This window comes from Phascolarctos cinereus, unplaced genomic scaffold (assembly GCF_003287225.1).
Source record: "Phascolarctos cinereus isolate Bilbo 61053 unplaced genomic scaffold, phaCin_HiC Scaffold_3;HRSCAF=262, whole genome shotgun sequence".
NCBI classification, from domain to species: domain Eukaryota; kingdom Metazoa; phylum Chordata; class Mammalia; order Diprotodontia; family Phascolarctidae; genus Phascolarctos; species Phascolarctos cinereus.
Window position 1 is genome coordinate 27,357,773 of NW_027555736.1, and position 19,966 is coordinate 27,377,738.

Genomic DNA, 19,966 nt, shown 5'->3' on the forward strand with positions numbered 1-19,966 from the left:
AATTTATAATCTTATGGATGTACTTAGGGCACTGAATGAATAAATGAATCTCCTATAGTCACTCAGCAAGTAGGTGTCAGATGCAGGACTTCAACCCAGTTCTCTCTGACTTTAAGATTAGAAGTTTGCTGACTATGTCTTACTGTCTGTCGACGCATAGGTTATGCTGTATAATAGGACATATATATATATATATATATATATATATATATATGTGTGTGTGTGTGTGTACACACACATATTCTTCAGGTTTTTGTTGTTTAAAAACTGAGAGAAATCTGAAAGATCATCTTGTTCAAGCACCTCATTACCTCATTTTATAGATGAAAGTAACAGAGGCTAAAACAAAGGAAGTGATTCATCCAGAATCATAGAGCTAATCACCAACTGAGCAATTAAGAAGAAATTGACATATAGTCCTAATCAACCAATAAATAACACTTATTCAATATGTACTGTGTTCCTCCCTTTGGAGTTAGAAATTTAAAAAAAAAAAAAGAACTTCTCCTATTCACACAATCATTCCCTTTCTTTGCACCTCAAGTTGCTTTCTCAGTTTTAAATTTGGTGGGTTGAACTAGATAATTTTTGAGATTTATTCCAACAACAACAAATATATAGCCCTATGATTTTTTTTTTAGAAAATTAAAAATGTAGAGAGATTCTCAAGTGGCTATAGTTGCACGAAAGAGGGAAAATCCTTTTCTGACATGGATTTTGTTGAATTCTTGCTTCTTCTCCACATTGTGGACATACCAAAAATGACTTAGTATAATTTCATTTTGGCAGCTAAGTGGTGCAGTGGATAGAGTACTGAACCTGGTGTCAGGAAAATCAGAATTCAAACACAACCTCTGATGCTTGCTAGCTATGAGGCCCTGGGTAAACTACTTAAACATTTTATGCCTCAGTTTCTTTCTCTTTAAAATGAGAATAATATTGCCACCTAATTCCCAGTGCTGTCGTGAGGATACAATTAAATAATAGTTTTAAATTGTTTTGCAAATCTTAAAGTGCTACACAAATACTAATTATTATGATGATGAAGATAAGGAAGAGAAAGAAAGCGCTTTCTCGCCACATTTTGGAGACATGACTTTAGATGTGAAATATGGTATATACTGTTATGTGTTATTATTTTCACTTGACATTGCTTAGATATTTTCTTAATTCCAAATGTTCAATGGAGGTAAATGGGGGGGGGAATGTGATATAAACAAGACAGAATGATAAAAATTAAATAGGGAATATTGTTTTATAAAGCATAAATTTATATGGTAGAGAAATAGATGTAAATATCATATGCAGTCAAATGTCTTTTTCTGTGGTTCCCTCCACTTTTAATATTCTGTTAAAGTAGATATACTTAAATTTGTGTGTAAAATTTAACTTGGTATATAAATGGCAGCTATTCTCAGGTCCAAAGGCAGTTTTGTATCTTACATTGTACGTTGTTCTCAGAGTCAAGAAGATAGGGGTTCAAGTTCCACCAGTTACAGACACTGGCCAAGTGACTATAACTTTAGAGATGCAAATTATTTTCTTGCATGCAACTTGTGGGATTAGACATGTCTGGGAAATGAAACATTAAATGATATGTCCAAAATCATACTATCAATATGCGGAAAAAGAATGCTTTGAACCTAAATAGTTCTTCTGTGTCCGACTTCATGTACCACATGTCATAACAAAGAGTGTATTGGACTCAGCTCCTACTCACTCATATTGGTCAATTTTTAGTAGCACTACTTACATGTAGGAAATCAGCAAATGCAATATACATATCAGGGCTTGTTTTATTACTATGATAAAGATGTAGATTTAATAAAATTATACAGAAAATTGGCAACAATGCAGATTAAAATCAAAGTGTGCCATAAATATATTTTTTCAGAGAAATTGTTGGTAAACATTTATTATTATTGTTTACACCTAGTAATAATTAATCTTTATAAGTCATTTCAAGGTTTAGGAAGAACTGTACCTAAGTTCAAAGAATCCCAGAATTAGAAGACATCTCAGAGACCACCTACCCAAAAATATCAAAGAAAAATGTCCAAACTACAACTTCTCTTCTATGTGGTCATCCAGCCTTTATATGAAATCCTCCAAAGAGAAGGAACCAACTACATCCAAAGATAGCTTATTCCGTTTCAGGGTAACTGCGCTCTTTAAGAAGTTCACCTCTTTGCAACTCCCACACATTGCTACCTGTTTTGTACTCTATTCCAAATGTCTAATCTCACTCCTATGTGGAAGCTGAACCCAACTTTTTTATGCCTTCATTTCTAGTCCTGCTTCCAATATACAAAATCTCTCTCTTGCATTAGAGATTATCAACTACTTATGTGAATCAGGCTGCGCGTGAGCTCTAGGGAATGCAAATCTGGAGGCATAATAGACTCTTGCATTCATCTTATCTTACCTATGAGGAAACTGAGGCCCCTAGAGGTTAAGTGACTTGCCCAAAATCCCTCAACTTTCAAGTGGCAAAGGCAGAACTAAGCCCTTGAGCACAGAACTAGTAGTCTTTCTCATAAAATGCAATGTCTCAGAAAATGTTCTACATTAAAGGTATAAAGCTCATCAGGTATGTGAAAAGGGAAGGCAGCAAAGGAATCTTGTGATTTATTTTTAAGAACTGTAACAAAAGCAACCAAACAAGTAATCAAGAATAATGGGCTCCAAATTGAATGCAATAATTGATATCATTCCTCTAAATAGCAATTCTACAAGTTTGAGAGAGTAATTAAAGTTATTTAAAAAAGAAAGAGAGAAAGAGCACGAGAACACAACCATTAGGCCAAGTTTCCACAGCAACCAGCATTGAAACCAGGACTTCCTTATCATATGCCCTTCCAAATGTCAATGATCACTCCAGGAAGACCAGAGAGTCTCTGGCAACATTTTGAAAATGTGACATTTTTGCCATTCTATGGTCTTCAGAGTAATTTACAAAGCAGGGCAACTGTACCACTGTCATCCCCAACAATAAAGTATTTGGGAGTCAGGGCAAGGTCTTCATTGTAATCATTGGAACATACTGAGACTTCCTGGTTGGAGGAGGTTCCATAGTGTTGTCTATTCAATCACATTTGTTTTGGTTGCGCTGCCTAACAAAAATCTTAATGTTTGCATATCACACTCCCTGATACTTTGTACATAATTTGTATGTGTGAGATATACATAAGCCTCAGGCAAAGTACAGCATTTTATGAATGTTTTCTTCCCTGGATTCCTTCAACTCCATTTTTGTATAGAAAAAAAATAACTTAGAGATGGGCTTGCAATTTCTTTGATGAAAGGAACTCTGGAGTGACAAAAGTCCCTCTACCCATACAGGTCAGCACTTTCTCCTCAACTTATGTTCTTATAGTTGCCTAGAACACAGAGAAAGTGAGTGAATTACTTATGGTCACCCAGCCAGTATGTTTCAGAGCTTGAGTCTGAAGCCAGAACTTCCTGACTCTGATGCATAATGCCTCTCCAAAAACTGGTAGTGTTCATTCACTTTCCTGAGTCAAAATTGAAATTAAACAAATAAAATTAAGCCTTCTCTTTATGTGCATCTAGCTTTCTGATATCTATTTTCTGGGATGAATCTGTGATTCCATTGGTTTAGGAAACTAATTACAGCATCTAGATCAATGTCCAGGTATGTAATAAAAACTTATTAAATGCATGTTGATTAATGTTTAATCAAATTAGGTGCATGGGGGATGGAAAAACTAGCAAAGGAGAATAGGACCTCAGTTATTCCTGAGAGAAAACTATAAAGGTATAGATATCACTTTAGGAATATGAAATGTTTTCTTTATTGAGACCACCTATACCCACAGGTAAATGAAGATTGATTCTATTTTCTTTTTGGCCAAGTAGAGGGAAGGAACAATGGGATTTGAGGTGGGTTGGGGAACACTGAGAAAGAGGTACTCTCCAGAAGCCATTACTGAGAAACTGGTAGAAATTGGACCTCAGCTCTTAGCTATGAATTTGATGTTTCTGCTATCCAAGGAGTTCTCAGCATTGGCAATGCTCTATGGGGAAGTTGAATAGCCTCTTATCACATCCCAAGTGCCTGAGTGAGCATGGTGGAAGAATGAGAAATGATCTCTGTAGAAAACCAATTTTTATCATTATTATTACATCCTTTGGGACTAGACTTTTTTTTGAAAATAACCCATCTCACATACACACACACACACACACACAGAAAAACACTCCATAATTCCAAATTTTTTTCTCTCCTCTTAGGTTATTTTTCCACACCTTGTGGCTGAGTAATCAGAGTATTACCCTAACCAGAAAAAAAAATGATCTTTAATGATCTTTTAACTTTGCTACCATACCTCAAAAGAAAATTAGCTAAGAATGATTTAGTTTCAATGTCAAACATTGATAGCTTTCTGGGTTATGGTCTATATTTTGCTTGTTGTAGGGACAGATAATCAATTACTTGATATGTTTATTTGAGTACAATTTCAATCAACAAACATTTATTAAGTATTTACTATGTACCAGGCATCATGTTAAGCACCAGTGATACAGATAATTTATAAGAGCAATCTCTTTCCTTAAGAAACTTGCATACTTGCATTTTAATTAGAAAGAAAACACAAAAAAATAGGTGCATACACACACACGCATATATATATATATATATATATATAGAGAGAGAGAGAGAGAGAGAGAGAGAGAGAGAGAGAGAGACAGAGAGAGAGAGAGAGAGAGAGAGAGAGAAAGAGAGAGAGAGAGAGAGAGAGAGAGAGAGAGAGAGAGTAGATTAGAAAGGAATCTTAGAAGTAAAGGTCTTTCATTACTGGGGATGTGAATTCAAATCCCACCTGTCATATTTAGTGAAGAGCAAGGCAAGTCACTTAGTCTTCATGGCCCTTGTTTTTCTCATCTACAAAAAGAAAAAAATTGGATTTGATGGCCTCTGAGACCCTTTCAAGATATAGATTTCTGATTCTACAGATGAACAAAAGCTTCTCTGGGAGTAAGTATAATGCTTTTCACAGCCATTCTTGGAGTTGGGAAGACTAGTTTTCAAATCCTAACTCAGGCATTTGTTAGTTGGGTAAGCCTGGGAAAATCACTTAACTCCTATGGAAATTGTGAATAATAATGCCACCTACCTCACATGATTCAGAAGGCTCAGCACCATATAAATTAGTAGATGGTAGAGCTGTGGTTGAAATTCGGGTCCTGTGGTCCTTATCCAGAGAGCTTTCCACTGAACAGCATTGAACATTGTGTGAGACTCAAACAAAATAATGTACATAAAACACATTTTTGAAAATGCTGAAGTGCTATATAAAATATATTGTTGTTTTGTTATTCTTGTCACTCATATTATTATAGGATTGTAGGTCTCTACAGATGGAAAGGACCCCAGTAGCTATGTAGCCTGATCTGCTCATTCTACATTCAAGAAGACCTTAGGCAAAAAGATGAGTGGATTGCCCAAGGACTTTATATTGGTTTTGTTGTTGTTGATTCTTGTTATATACAACTCATTCCAATAATTGAGCTGCCTCCAAAAAGCCTTGTTGACATCCAACTTAATTATACTAGTTTTTCCTCATATAGCAAAGAAATTCTCAGAAAGATATTTCAAAAGAACCCAATTTACTAGTCTATTAGAATTTCTCTCATCTAAGAAAACTGTCAGGAGCTCTTCCAAAATAAGGTAATTCCCAGACCTTGACTTGAGAGAAAACATGGTACCATGAAGAAATGTTGAATTTAGGATCAAGGGATCAGGGACCAAATGTACGTGGTCATTTACTTTCTACTTTGGGAAGATGATGTCATCACTCTGAGCCTTACTTTCTCCAAAAGTAAAATAAGGGTGCTAGGCTACCTGATGCCATATGTATCTTTGAGACTGAAATCATAGTTCCTCAAGAGCTTGTGATACTTTGCTTTCAGCAACTCAACATTTAAAGAAGTCTCTCACATTCCTATGTAGTGTCCTAGCGATGTAGAAGAAAAGATCCTTTTCCACAACAATTCATACACTTATTTCATGCATTTATCTAAACTTTCCCATCCCCATCTCCTTTATCCTGATATCTCAGAGAAAAAAAAATACACTTTATTGTTAATTCATTTTTCTTCTTGAGAAAAGTTGATTTTTACAAGAAACAGTTTCAATTACTTTCTATTCAGAGATTTAAGTTGGAAGTAACTGTATGGGAAACATTGCTTTCATTTCATTCCAATCATGTTCTTCTTTTTAAATTGCTCCTGAAGACACATTATGAGTATAAACAAGTATGCTTCTCCATGTATTTTTGTTTTGCATTTGGAAATCAAACTTACATGCAACAGCTCAATCTTCCTCTGACTGCAGAAGGAACTTCAACCAATCCTGTTCAGTGTCATTTCTGAGTTTAAGGTTTTTCACCAAGCTAGTCATGCTGGTCCTCATGAAGGTAAATCCATGGAATACCTTATTTCAAGAAGATAAGTTTGACTTTAATCAAGCCATTTAAAATCAATATGTTTTTCTTTAACTGACTTCAATATATTTTATAGGATCATAGAGGTAAAGATGACGGCATCTCAATAACAGGTCATTGACCCATGCCATTCATTTTTCCAATGAAGAAGTCAAAACGAGGAGGGGGTCAATGACTTGCCTAGTGTCAAAAAGGGCTACTATTGATCCTTTATTTTCTAACTATAGATCCAGAATTCTGTCTTCAATATTACCCTTCTAACCACCTGATAATCAGCAAACTCTCAGTACAACTGGAGTCACATCTATTTTCAGAAATCCTATAATCTAATATCTGAAAATGTGTTTATTAAGCACCTACTAGGTTCCAGGCACTGTTCAACCACTACTCAAAAGAAACTTATATTCTAATGGGGGAAGACAAGTAAAATTAAATCCATGTAATACAAATATAAATTTAATGAATACAAATATATACAAAGTGGTTACATAAAAGGTATCTTGGGACTGAGGATATTAGCATTAGGGGAACAGAAAAAGCTTCATGTAGAAGATGATGTTTGATCTGTATCTTAAAGGAAGATAAAGACTCTATGAAGCAGAGGTAATAAGGGCATGGGGAAAGAATATGAGAAGGCAAAGATGAGATTTTCATGGCTTAAAGTTCATTTTTCATCTTTCTTCATATTATAGGATGATATTCTTATGTCTAACTTTTAAATCATAGCCTCATCATTTATTATTGATGTGACTTTTGGTAAGTCTCTTGACCTTTCTGGGAATTAGTTCTTTATCTCTAAAATGAAGATGTTATACCATATAACCTATAAGCCACCTTCCAGTTTTCATGCTAAACTAACCATTTATCTCTTAAATGACATTAAGAATATTATATAAGTCTCATATTTCCTTCTCATATTCCAAATATCCATTTGCTACATATTTTCAAATTTCTTCTCTGCCACCTGTACCTTGAATGATCCCTTAATATCTCTGACTTCATTTTTTCTCCTTTGTAAAATGGAAGAATAGACATTTATCTATGTAATAGAGATAGATAATTGATGATGAATAGACCTATATCAGTATTTACATACCTACATGTATATAATAATATACTATCACATATATGCATGCATATATATGTTTATATATGTATGTATACACACAAACGTGTATATTCATTATGTGTTTGGCATCAGATGCTTTTGTTCTTATTTGATTAAAAAAATTTAAAGAATGCTTCCTTTTTAATAGACTGTATTCCCTCATATTTAAAAGTTATTTCTTTTCAGCATCAAAATGCTTTCTCATCTCCTAAAGCGATGGCACACAGCTTGTTTACAACCGAGCATCAGTTTAAGTAACTGACCTGTTGATAAGGTTATAAACAGGTGCTCCCAAAGTCTACCAGGTCTCCTAAGAATATTGGTTCACACTTTAACAGATTGTCTTTTGTTAATTGAAAAATAAAAATAGTAACATTGGACTGCATGTGTTGTACAACAGCAATGATGACAACAACAACAGCAACGACAATGACAAGTTGCGGTAGGAAGTGAAGGCAAGAGCACCTGCCTCGGTTTTGCTCGGGTAAGACACTGGCAGTAATGATTTGTTTCAGCCTCTGGCTTCTGCAATTGCTCATGATTGTCACTTTCAAAGTCCTCTAATGCTTGCACTGGATCTGAATCAAAATGTGCATGTGGAGTTTAGCTTGCTCTTTGTATTATAGCTTAAGTCAGCATTGGTCATGGTTGAGTGAACTGAGTGCAGATGTGATAGCTCTCACCCAATTGGTAAAGTGTTGCTGCTTTCATTTCTGACTTGATAGAACCATCTTTCCCCATTGTCCAGCAGCTCTTACTGAGGGAGTCCTTCGAAATTACCTCATTATACGATAGTTTGAGATTATAAATCCATTGACTGTTAGAGAAAAAATAAATCCGTAGCCTGCTGGAAAAGCCTTTAGGAAGCACCTGGTCCACCCCCAGAATTTTGCAGTGGGGGAAGAAAAGTAGATGCATACAATTAATGAAATGTTTCATTTTAAATGGATATATTCTATTATTATTATTCTCACTCTTCAGGTCTATGGATTATGACCTATGGAAACACCCCGTTAAAGATCCCAACATTACCAGTGCAGGTCAGTAATAATTCTTCAACTTTCCATTTTAAAAATTTGCCCTGAGCACTGAGATCTCATGACTCACACGGGATTACACAGGTAGTATGGGTCAAAGGCAAAACTTGAACTTAGTTCTTGTCTTTAAGGCCAGGTCTCTATCCTTTGTGAGAGAAACATTCCTTTCCTTGCTGTTTCATTATAGCTTCTGAGTTTTTCTCAAATTGTACATTCCATCCACATTCTGTGCTCTCTGTACTATATAACCCTGCCTTTAGGATATATATAGTCTCAAAACTATATACATACATACATACATATATACATACGTAAACATAATTTTTATAGTATCTGAACTTACAATTTCAAGTTTGTGATATTTTATATATTAATTCCCTCCACTGTTACAAATCAACTTATCTCTAATTTATAGACTTAGAGAGTTTACTGGTATACTCAAGTATCAAAAGACTTGCCCGGGATCATACCATCTGAATACATCAAATTCAAAAATTGGACACGTGGTTGGCCCTTTCTCTCATAAACCACTCTTCAACCATAGATTATATATGACATCAGTGTCTACTTTCCATAGCCACTTATACAAAATGAGGTGTTTACACTATACAAGGGGTTACTAACCTGCACAATTATTAATTAATTAATTAGTATTCCTTGGGGGGGGAAGATTATCAAGGGGATACAACAAATATTTAATAAATTATTGTGTTATACTATTGAAATGAATGAGTCTATTCTATTATTTATGCACATATTTATGACAAACTCATATCGGGAGGATTTTTGGGGAGTATTTAATGAAAATCAATGGCAATGTAGAGCAATAACACTTTGGTCACTAAGGTCAAAAAGGTCACTAAATGACCTCTATGGTCACTCTTAGTTCTAAGTCTTTATGTAGGGTATGTGATTCAACACTAACAGCTTCTCCTTTCTATGAGGTGATAATTGTTCCCTAGGTGCAAGTTCTGTCTTGAATTCCCTTAAGTCTAGTGACTGGGGCAGCTAGGTAGTTCAGCCCTTAAGTCAGGAGGACCTGAGTTCAAATTTGGCCTCAGACCAAATGCTTGACACTTACTAGCTGTATGACCCTGGGCAAGTCACTTTAGACGAATTCCCAAAAAAGAAAAAAAAAGTCTAGTGACTAAACTGTGCACTAGCAGTTGGATTAGATATCTGAAGGATTTCTTCACTTCACTATGTGGAAAATGCTTTCAGTGCATCATAGATTACCAGAATGTAATCTGTAATCTATGTAGTTTGAAGAATAATGTATTTAAACAAATAAGCCTCTATGGAATATATTTTCTTATATAATATTATGGCTACTCCATTTATAGAAAAAATAATTACTATAAACTAAAAATGGATTTCTGACTTATTCAATATTTCTATACTCTCATCATTTCACGTCTAAAATACACTTTCTCTACATTATGCTTGACAAATCTGGTAACTGTGACAAGTAGCAGTGTCTTCAAGAAAGGGGCATAGTCATTATAGCTTTAACTGAGATTTGGTGCCCATTATGTAGGCTGGATTAGGACCAGAACAGTATTGGTCTCCTATCACTTCAATATCACTTTATAGAAATTGACACTTTAATAAAACGTTATCTGGATATTTGATGCAGAAAAATAATGTTTTTGCCCCTTCTAATTAGATCTCATTGTCACTTTGTTTTCCTACCAGATCTATCAAATAGATCTCTGAGCTTATTGGTGTGAGAGTCCCTTGCACTGAGACAGCTCACCGGCTGTCCATCACTGTGTATTCTGTGCTCCTTTTGTGGAAGTCTTACTACAAGTTTGCTGGAGGGGGTTCGCCCAACTTATGGGAGCCTCCATTGCTTTCTCTTTCTAGCATAAAGGGAACAATGAAAAATACAGTGTAACATCAGTTACTACTCATCTTTTTCATGGAAACAATGTGGCAAGGCAACAAGCCTTTATTAAGTGCCTATTATGTGTCAGGCAGCATACTAAGTGTTGGAGATGTAAAGAAAGGGAAAAAAAGGTCTCTAATCTCAAGATCCTACAGTTTTATGGAGGAAACAGTGAGTAAAACATGTATGTACAAGATATATACAGGGTAATTTGGAGGTGATATCAGATGGAAAAGGGAAGAGGACAAGGCTGCAAATAGAAAATGACATTTTAGCTAAGACTTGAAGGAACGAACCCGTGGAAGCCAGGAGGGTGAAACAAGGGAGAATATAACCATTCAAAAATATTTTTTCCACTCTACTGTGTTATGGAAATTTTTGTTTTATTTCTTAAGCCCAGAATAAAATAATTATTATTTTTCAAAAGTAAATAAAAAAGTAAGGAGATGGATTTCTGTGTGTAAGGAACAGCAAGGAAGATGATTTTGCTGGATCACAAAGAATGTGGAGTGGAATAAAATACAAAAAGATTAGAAACGTAGAGAGCACTTGGTTTTCAAAGACAGACAAACAGAGGGTTTTTTTTTATTTGATCCTGTAGGTAATAGGGATCCACTGGAATTTAGAGAATACGTGATGATATGGTCAAACATACAATTTAAAAAGATCAATTGATATGTTAAATCTATTAAAAAATAAAAGATGGAAGGCAAAAATTACAAGATACATTGAGTGGACAGCAATGTTAAATAAATATCTTTTTGTGATATAAGACAAATGGATATGTTTTTAAGAGCCATGAAGTACATCTGGAAAAAAGAGGAAGCTAGTAATGATATAGTGACAATGAATCTATGGTCTATGTTACTGTAGAGAAGGAAGAGAAATAAAATCAGCAAAATTAATTACTATATTGAAAATATCTGATCATGTGATCAATGATCCATACCTCTGGGTACCCTTCCCAAACATATATGCCATTGCTCAAGAGCTGAGGCAGAAATCTTCCTATATATATCTTATACCTTATTCTTTATAATTTCAAAATATTCATCCTCAATTGTTTTGTGGAAGTTTATTTTTTTAATTTACATAAATACAGTCACATAAAAATTTCCTAGCTTTGCTTCATTCTCCTTGCATCATTTAATGTAAGTTTTTGCATGATTGTCTTTAATCATGCTGGTCATTTCTTACAATGCAAAATTGTACCTTATATTACACAGAACAATTAGCTTAGCCATTTCTCAACCAGTGCACATCTATTTAAATGTAGCTGTGTGAGGTACCAGGCAAATTATCATAGAATAACATCTAAAGACATTAACTCCATCTATCATCCCCACTCATAAACACACACACACACACACACACACACACACACACACACACACAGAGAAAACTATACTAACAAAAATATAGAATGGGACCATTCAAGTAGTGAGACAGAAACTCAAAGAGAAAATAAAAGGACTCACTTTTTTTCCAGCCCCACTAATGACAAAATTACTTGGACTTAGGAAAGGATGTGCCACTAGGAGCAGGGCTGACCTATGGTCGTGTTATTCAGTAGGAGTGATTAAAAAATCAAATAGACATAAGACCTGGCTTTGCAAGAACCTAGAATATACATTTCAATGTTAGCCAAGTCTCAAAAAACACAAAAACTGAGTATATAATGTGTACTCAGAGTTCATCAGTTCCGTCTCTGAATTTGGATAACATTTTTCATCATGAGTCCTTTGAAACTGTCTTGGATCATTGTATTGATGGAAAAATCTAAGTCTTTCACAGTTCATCATCATAATATTACTGTTACTACACATGATGTGGTCCTGGTTCTGTTCACTTCATTTTGCAACAGTTCATATAAATCATCCCAGATTTTTCTGAAACCATCCTGCTCATCATTTCTTATAGCACAATAGTGTTCCATTACAATAACATACCACAACTTGTTCAGATATTATCCAACTGATGGAAATCCCCACAATTTTCAATTCTTTGCCAGCACAAAAGAGCTGTGATAAATACTTTGTGTGTGTGTGTGTGTATATATATCCTTTTCCTTTGGGCCTTCCTTATCTTTTTTGGGGGATGCAGACCTATTAGTGATATTGTTAGGTAAAAAGATATGCACAATTTGATAGCCTTGTGCACAATTTCAAATTATTCACCAGAAGTTTTGAACCTGTTCACAATACTATCAACACTGCATTCGTGAGCCTACTTTTCCACATCTCCTCAAGTATGTTATTTTTATTTTCCATCATGTCAAGTGTAAGATGGTATCTCAAAGTTGTTTTGATCTATATTTCTTTAATCAATAGTGATTTACAACTTTTTATATGACCAGAGATAGCTTTAATTTTTTCTTCTGAAAACTTCCTGTTCATGTCATTCGACTATTTATCTATTAGACAATGGGTCATTTTTAAAAAATAAATTTGACTCAATTCCCTATATATTTAATATATGCGTCCTTTATCAGATACACTTGATGTAAATCCCTCCCCAATCCCAATTTCCTTCTTTTCTTATAGTTTTGGCTGAATTGGTCTTATTTGTACATTTTTTTTAAATTTCATGTAATCAAAATTATCCATTGTACTTCCTACGATCCTTTCTATCTCTTCTATGGTCATAAACTCTTCCTTTATCCATAAACTTAATAAGTAAAATGTTCCACGATCTTCTAATTTGCTTATGACATCAATCTTGTTTGTCTGAATTATATGCCCATCTTGACCTTTTCTTGGTATACAGTATGAGAGGTTTGTTTAAGCATTGGTTCTGCCAAGCTACTTTCTAATTTTCTCAGCAATTGTTGTCAACTGGTGAGTTCTTATCCCAAAAGTTTGGATCTTTGAGTTTATCGAATGATAAGTTACTAGTATTGGGTACCTAATATGTTCCACTGACCCACCACTCAATTTCTTAGCTAGTATGAAATTATTATAATGATTGCCACTTTGTAATTTAATTGGAAATGTGATACTGCTCGGTCACTGTCACTTTTTTTTTTCATTGATTCCCTTCATAGTCTTAACCAGATGACTTTTCTTATTATTTTTCCTAGAACTATAAAGTAATTATTTTGTAGTTTGATTAGCTAGAATTGAATTAGTAAATTAATTTAAGGTAGAATTGTCATTTTGATTATATTGGCTCAGTCCATACATGAACAATTAATATTTCTCTAGTTGTTCAGATCTGCCTTTATTTATGTGGAAAAATGTATTTTTTTAAGTTTCTTAATTTAATTCCTGGATTCACTCTTCACAGATAGATTCACAAGTATTTATATAGTCTACAGTGATTTTAAATGGAGTTTTCCTCTCTATTTCTACCTGCTGTGTATTTTGGGGGGGTAATACATAGAAATGATAATGATTTATATACATTTATTTTATATCCTGCAATTTTGCTAAAGCTGTTAATTATTTAAACCAGTTTTTTTTTTAGTTGATTCTTTAGGGTTCTCTAAGTATACCATCAGAGAATCTGAAAAAAAAAGTTTTGCTTCCTTATTTTCTATTCCTATCCCTTCAATTTATTTTCCTTTTCTTATTACTAGAGGTAGCATTTCTTGTAAAATATTGAATAATAGTGGTGATAATAGACATGCTTACTTCACCTCTCATCTTACTGGAGAGGCTTCAAGTTCATCCACTTTGCAGGTAATGCTTGCTTTTAGTTTTAGATAGAAACTACTTACCATTTTGGAGAAGCTAGGATGCATAATGGATAAAATCCCAGGCCTAGAGTCACATTGCCTCATCTTCCTGACTTCAAATCTAGCCTCAGGAACTTACTAGATGGGTGGTTATGGGCCAGTCATTTCGCCATGTTTGCCTCAGTTTCCCATCTGTAAAATGAGCTAGAGAAGAAAATGATAAAACCACACTGTTACACTTTCCAACAAAAACCTTAAATGTTATCCTGAGGAGTTATGCATGACTTAAAAATGTAATTAAATAAACAATAAACAACGTGACACCAACTTATTTTAAGAAAAGCTCCATTTATTTTTAAACTTTCTAATGTTATTAATATGAATTGGTGCTGTATTTTATCAAAAGCTCTTTCTGCATTTATTAAGATAATTATATGATTTTTGTTTTGTTTGAGTATGGCCAATTATGCTTAGATTTTTCCTAATATTGAGCCAGCACTGAACTCCTAATGTACGTTTACTTGATCATAATGTGTGCTCTTTGTGTTATATTGCTATAATCCCCTTTGACAGTATTTTATTTATAATTTTTGCCTCAATATATTTAGGAGAACTGGTTTATTTTTTTTTCCTTTTTTTATCTTTCTATTTTAGGTAATAAATTCATATTTCTGTCTTAGAAGGACTTTTAAACTATTTTTAAACTATTTGATGTAATATTGGAATGAATTGTTCTTTAAATATTTCATAGAATTCACTTATAAATTCATCTGATTCTGGGATTATTGCTATTATTATTAGTAGTAGTAGTAGTATTTTAGGGAGCTCATTGATGGCTTTTTCAATTTATTTTACTAAGATAGAGTTATTTAAGTGTTGTATTTCCTTTTGTCTTAATCTTAATATGAAATTTTATAAATAATTTTATAACTTTTATAAATATTTATCCATTTCATTTAGAATGTCAGCTTATTGGCATACAATAGGGTGAAATACCTTTTTAACAACTTCCTTTATTATATTTTCATTCATGCTACCTTCAAACTTTTCTTTTTTGATACTGGTAATTTTATTTCCTACTTTCTTTTTCAAATAAAATTATCCAATGTTATATGTATTATTGTTTTTTATTTATATATACATATATGTGTGTATGTATGTGTATATACGTTTGTTTATATTTATATATAAATATATGTGTGTATAGACATAAATAGAGATAGAACCAGGTCCTAGTTTTATTGATTAGTTCAATGTTTTGTTTTGCTCTTTAATTTTATTAATTTCTCCTTTGACATTCTGGATTTCTATTTTATTGTTCCATTACAGAATTGTTTTTGTTATTCTAGTTTTTTTAAATTGCTTGTCCAATTATTATATCTGCTTTTTTCCTTTTTATTTATATATGCATTTAGAGATATAATTTCCCCCTAAGTTCTGTTTTTTGTTGATATGTGCATTTAAATATATTGTACAAGTTGGGAATGTAATATCATTACTGTCCTTATCTTTAATGAAAATATTGATTATTTCTATAAATTACTTTTAATTTTTTTTTAATTCACTCATTCTTCAGGATTAGATTATTCAGTTTCCAATTGGTTTTAAATCTATACTTCTAATGCCTTTTATTGAATTCAATGTTATTTCATTATCATTCAAAAAAGGATGAATATTTATTTCATATTTATATATAAACATAAGAATTTTTTTTATATTTCTGATTTTTTTTCTGCAATTGTTGTGAAGTTTTAAATGTCCTAATATATGGTCAATATTCTTGAAGGTGCCATGTAAAGCTGAGAAAAATGAATAGTCTTTTCTATTTCCATTCAATTTTTTCAAGAGGTCTATGATATCTGACTTTTCTAGAATTATAAGTACCTCATAAATTTCATTCTTATTTACTGTAGGTTTAAGGTATCTAGTTCTAAGAAGGGAAAGTTGAGGTCCCCCACCAGTATAGTTTTACTTTCTCTTTCTGTAATGATTTAGCTTTTCCTTTAAGAATTTAGATATTCTGTTATTGGTGCTTTTTAGTGACATAGAGTTTCCCTGATTTTCTCTTTTAATGAGGTCTACTTTTGCTTTTGTTTTATTTGAGATCAAGATTGTTATTCCTGCCTTTTTCACTTCAGGTGAAGCAGAATAGATACTGCTCCAGTGACTTATTTTGTCTGTGTGTTTTTCTGTTTCAAATGTCTTTCTTGGAAACAATATATTGTTGGAATCTGATTTCTAATTCATTCTGCTATTTACTTCTATTATATTGGTTAATTCATCTCATTCACATTGACAATCATGATTTCTGTGTATTTACCTTTATCATACTTTCTTCTCTTTTTCTCAATCTCTCTCTGTGTCTCTGTCTCTGTCTCTCTCTCTCTCTCTCTCTCTCTCTCTCTCTCTCTCTCTCTCTCTCTCACCATTTGTATACTCTCTTCCTCCTCTAGTCTGTCTTTCTTTTGACAAATACCTTCCTTGACCTGCCTTTCCTTTTATTACCCACCCACCTCTGTTCTCTTATACACTTCCCCTTTTACTTCCCTGTTGGATAAAATGGATTATTATACCTAACTGAGAATGTACATGTAGTCTTCCCTCTTTAAACTAATTCTAATGAGATTTACATTCAAAAGTTATGCATCATCCCTTTATCTTCTTTGTTGTAAAAGGTCTGTTCTACATACTTCTTTTGTATGAGATAATTTTCCCCATTATTCTTTTATTTTCCCCCTTCTCTCAATATATCTCTCTTTCTCACTCATTATTTTTGAGATTATCTCAACACAATTGATTCACACTTATGCCCTCTATTTATGTAGACTTATCCTGTCTTAATAATGATAAAATTCTCAGGAGTTACATGTGTCATCTTTCCATTTAGGAATGTAAATAGGTTAATCTTATGGAGCCCCTTAAGATTTCTCTTTCATTATTGTTTCATCTTTTTATGCTTCTTTTGAGTCAGAACTCAAAATTAAAAAAAAGTTACAATTTATTTTTAAATTTTATCAGAAAAATGAAATATAAACAATTCAAAAAATAAATAATGTACTAATACTGTTTTGGAAGCATTTCAGTGTGATAAAAATATTTCTTACTTTCATCTGCTATCAGCACTGGAATGGAAATCACAGACAATCAAATGCAAACCCCACTTTCAATTGAAAAAGTTCAAGTTTAGGAAAGATAAATGTGGATAATAATAAAAATTGCATTGCACAGTTATTGCAAAGATCTAGTAAGTTTATATTAGAAAAGTATACTTATCATAGTGCCTAGTGCATAGTAGGCACTATATAAGCATTTATTCCCTTTTTAATTTACTTGTTCAAAACCGCAGAATCTGCATCAAGGGTGGGATTTGAACCCATATCATCTAACTCCAGATCCGGTGTCATTGTATTCTGTTGTACCACCTATCCAAATCTTAATAGAAGATGATGAAATAATTAAGCCAAGTTATACTGTCAAAGTTTCTGATTCATGTTTTTTTTTAATGTTAGCTAAGTCTGTGTCAAAATATGCTATCTATAGTAAATCAAAACAATATTCTCTTAGTATCTTAGAGGTAGGAACCTGTTATGACTTCAAAGAGCATCAAGTTCAACCTCCTTTTTAAGATAAGGAAATTGAGACCTAGAGAGGTTAAATTACTCGGCCAAAGTCACATAGGTAAGGGTTTATGACTCCAAAGCCTGTATTTTTTTTCACTATACCATACAGACTCTCAAACTCTCAAATAGTTAACTCAGAGCTTTATATACAGTAGGAGTATAATAAATATTATTTAATTGACTAAATTAACCGAGGTAAATAGACATAAATGTTAAAAATAGTCATATAATTATATAGTATCTATAGCTATTCCTCTTGAATGACAATCCTTTAAAACAGAGGTAGTCTATTTTTTTTTATTTGCTTCTCCAGTACATAAGGAAGAATCTTAAACATAGCTGGCATTTAATATATGTTAGCTGAGTTGACAACTTGGGTGTTCCTTGGCAGCACCTTAGAAAGGTAAATGTATAACAATATAATTAGTGTCAATGACCCCACAATTAAAACACAATACTGTGGAATATAATTTAAGGATTAAAATAGAAGAATTCTAACACTTCAAATTCTACTTTTCTTTTCCCTATAATCAATTTGATCTCATCCTCCAAAAACCTCCTTGCTCTTATCTATGAATATCATGGGAGTACTGCTTTCTTATTTCCTGCTCAGCACACAGCATGGAGGCCCACTAAAAGTAAACTTAGTGTGATAAAATAATATTTCCATTGTTCTCCTAATCAGTACAGCTTTTTTATACTTTCAAAAATACTTATTATCACTTAAATTACAAAGCAGCTGGAAGATGAAAGACTTTGCAGGGATAATTCAAAAGTTTCTCTGCAGTTGATTATGTACATGTTGTGAAGGGAAGCTCACAAATATTACTTAATAGACTTAGCCAATATAATTCCAAAGAAAAATAAAGTCTATTTTCTTTGTTATAGTACTAAGGATGTGAAGATGTGTCAGAATGAATTCCATGCAATTGTATTCCATACAAATGAGTGAACAGTCATGTTTTGTAGGTTTTGGTTTTTTTCTTTTTTTGCATTCATATTGGGGGGCAGAAGTGATAGAAGTATGTTTCTATTTTCCTTGTAGAGCTAATTAATAAGGGTGCATTCTAATGTGATAAAAATATCCCTAAAAATATCTATATTGCTCTATTTTTTTTCCCTTTATCTTGGTCTAAATTGTCAAGATCTTCAACCTGGAAAAGGTTGAATAAGTATGACGTGTCGAAGAGGCTGAAAATCTACACAGATAAAATGACCTAAGAAAATCTATATTTGGGTTCTATTAGATCTCTGGATTCATAAACATAAGAGCCCAAGATAGTGAAAGAATTTCCCAATATATTTGTAGAACTGAAGAGAGGTTTCTTGAAGAATCTGTTGACACTGAAAGGAGTGCTCTGTCTTTGCATTCTTAGCACATAGTCAGGAATCAAAGTGCCCATCATATATGAGTCCTCAACAGATGCTTGTTAAATAGTTGTTTGAATGACTGGAAATCAATAAATTTTCAAATATTCAAAAGATTGTCATGGGAATGGATCGTGAAACATTCTATGTAGGTACAAATGACAGAACAAGTGTGAATGAAACAAAATATTGTGTGCAATGGAAAGGTGGTATGATGTAGGAGAAAGAATGCTAGTTTTGGATTCCAAGCTCCTTTCTCTACCGCTTAATGCCTGTGGGACAAAAGGCTCACTAGTTATCATCTTTGTGCTTCAGATTCCTGATACACAAATGTAAAATATGAACTAAATAAATAAAATATTTTTTTCCCTGAAGGATTATATTCACTTCTGCTGGGTAAATTATCTTGATTGTAATCCTAGCCCTCTTTGGTTCCAGAGTTTCATCTTGCAAGCCCTTCATTCATTTGACATGGAAACTGATAAATCTTGTATGATCCTGACTGTGGCTCCCAGATATTAGAATTATTTCTTTATGGATGGTTAAAATATCTTTTTACTTAACCTGATAGGAAGGGAAGAAAGAAAAAAAATATAAAAGAGGTACACCAAAGAAGAATTTTTAGAGTGTAGAGGGAAAAAGGAGGTGTGGTAGCAATGCTTGAGCCTTATTTTCATTGGAATTGGTTAAAAGAAGGTAGAATAAACACACACTCAATTGGAAAGAGAAATTTAGCATACCCAACAGGGTAAGAGGGAAAAGCGATAAAAGAAGGGGATTAAATAAAAAGGAGGATAGACTA